This window comes from Pyxicephalus adspersus, chromosome 6, assembly GCF_032062135.1.
Source record: "Pyxicephalus adspersus chromosome 6, UCB_Pads_2.0, whole genome shotgun sequence".
Lineage (NCBI taxonomy): Eukaryota > Metazoa > Chordata > Amphibia > Anura > Pyxicephalidae > Pyxicephalus > Pyxicephalus adspersus.
In genome coordinates, this window is record NC_092863.1 from 58,518,145 (window position 1) to 58,520,823 (window position 2,679).

Here is a 2,679-nt window from a genome sequence, read left to right on the forward strand (position 1 = left end):
GGCTTATTTTTCATTTTTACCTAAAAAGGGGGGGCTGTCTTATTTGATGGCCCTGCCTTATCATCGGGGAAACACGGTAGATTAGCTGGCCAGAACAGGGTGATCATGCAGCATTATTGGAATTATTTTGCACTGAGGTGACATTACATGTCACAATCTGATTGTACAATCTTATTTTTTGTTTACCAAAATTATATGATATGAAGAAAGGTCCAAACAATAATTTAGCTTGTTTGTGTGTTTCCAAACTGCAGAGCCTCAAACTATTATTTAGTTAGTGGTAGAGATTGTACAGATCCAATATTGTATGGTCAGCTTTAGGGCTTTGTTGGAGCTAGGTAAATGTTTAGTAAAGCAAAGAAATAATAAGAAAGGTTGGATGTGGGGGGGGGTAAGTGTATGCTAGAATATTTTTCTGATACACAAATTGTGAGGTTTTCCTGTGCCCTATTCCATCGATCTTCCTGATCCCAATCCTTTGGAGTGTTGATCCTGGCTCTGTCCTGACCATTCTTGGTTGCCATCTGCCCTGGCATGTCTGACTATGCTTCTGCCTACTGCTCTTGTACTGTGCGCTGGTCCCTCCCAGTCAGCAGACACCAGCCCTTGTATGTACGGGGGGCCACAAACTGGACACAGCCTCCTAAAGTCCGTTTCACTTTGCGGGGTGCACTGGTAAAGCCAGAGATTGATTCCTTAGACTCTGTGCCCCATTCATGTCCCTGCCAAGCGGGCTGTTGACACGGAGGGGCTACTACTTGTCTGTGAATAATGTGACAGTATGCCACTAGAGATGACCAGGGTGACTGTACTGACCTGTAGGAACAGTGGAAAGATCGATCCCTGTCTTTCCTGGACTGACACTCCCTGCCACTGATTGGTCATAGAGAATGGAAGAGCCTGTGGTCTCCTCCTCTTAGGTCCTGAGGATGGATGTTTTGCAGCCTCTGAGATGATTGCACAATGCAAGGTCAAAGTATATAAAAAATGAACCAAGGGATGCTAGGAAAAGGAGGTTTCAGAGTACTTTTATGGTGCTGACTAGCATTCAAATTTAACCATGTTCAGGCAGCTTTAAAACTAACATTACATCACAGGTTTATTCATATAATTGAACAAACTCTTCCCTTATAAAGTCACACCTTGTACATGCATTATGTACTTTATTACTAAGTCTATTGTTTTCTAAATCCTCAGATCACATCAGGCCTAATATAATATATTTACTTTTATCAGCAGCAAAACACGTAACATATACCTGTCACTTCATATTTGGAGTAGACATTTCATTATGCTATAATACGATGTGTGTGTGACAATTAATAGTGCAGTTTTAGACTAATCACGGAACAGGGATTTCACTAATGTTTTGTGATTCAAGCCATTTAACCTATATAGCTGCACTATTCTCTGGCTGGTGATTTCTGACAGTCCCATGGTTACCTTTTATTTAATTCTTACTTCTAAACAATTACAATCACAGGCTACTGAATAATGGATCTGCTGTCATTAGAAAACAATAGGGGTATTTTTATAAAGTTTTACATACAATACTAAAAAAGGTTCAAAAGAAAGAATTTCTACAGCTGTCTAGTAAGGGCACTTGAAGGTTCAAAGTAAAAACAGAAATGTATTTACATTTTATGGGAACATTTTTGTAGTTATTAATTAGTGTTTAATCCGTCAATCCCATGTTTTAACAACTGCTATTAAAGTATATGTAAACTCTAATTCTATTGATTATTAGGTTTGGCATCACATATTAGCATATATACAGTTTTCTTGAGCAAATATTGTTGTGGGTCTCCTGAAAAGAGACTATGCCAGTAACAACACTTCATGTTTCAGGTGTCTTAATGTGTTGTCACTTCCAGTACCAAAAGTGCCTGCTCAGGATCATATGATAATATTTTACCAAAAGCAACTATTTTAAATATATTGTTCAAGGTTTAAGATTATAGTAATTGAGGGATCCACCAAATTCAGCAAATTATTGGCTCACAATAACTACTTTTTTTTTGACAGGTATGGAAGGGAAATCCAATATTCTCTAATTGCCACTAAAACAAGGAGTAGGAGTAAATCCTCCAGTGTGGAGACCTGTTTCAGTAACTAGGTGCCTAGGGGGGACTTTTAAGAGATACCCCCTTACTTTCTTTTACATATTTAGGACAAGGAGTGAAAAAAATTAACTTTCCTTTGCTAAAACTAAAGGGGAACCATTTCGGCTCGTTCATCATTTTGACATCTCACCTTGTGCACATTTTTATATATGGTAATGACAAGCCCATCTTTCTGTCATTTTTTTTATCTTTTTATGCAATATACCATTGACAACAAGAATAAATATAAAAGCACCGTACTTTGTGACAGAATAAAAATATATAAGAGAGAGAAGTTAGTGAATTCAAATAGCTTCATTTTAATTCCGGTAATGAAATCATAATTCAAAGAATGGCATCTTCTAAATGCAGATGCACACTCATACTAATGTGTTCAGACACATCCCAGGAGAAAAAAAGATGAGAAAAGAGGGGGAGGAAAAAGAAAAGGAGGAACCTGCAAGAGAAGGCCGTCTAAAATTGGACACCCTGAGTAACAAGTCCAGTCCCTTCTGGGAGTCATCAGCTGTTACAAAAGCAGATTCTTGGAGGGTGTTTCATAGGCTTCAAATACCCG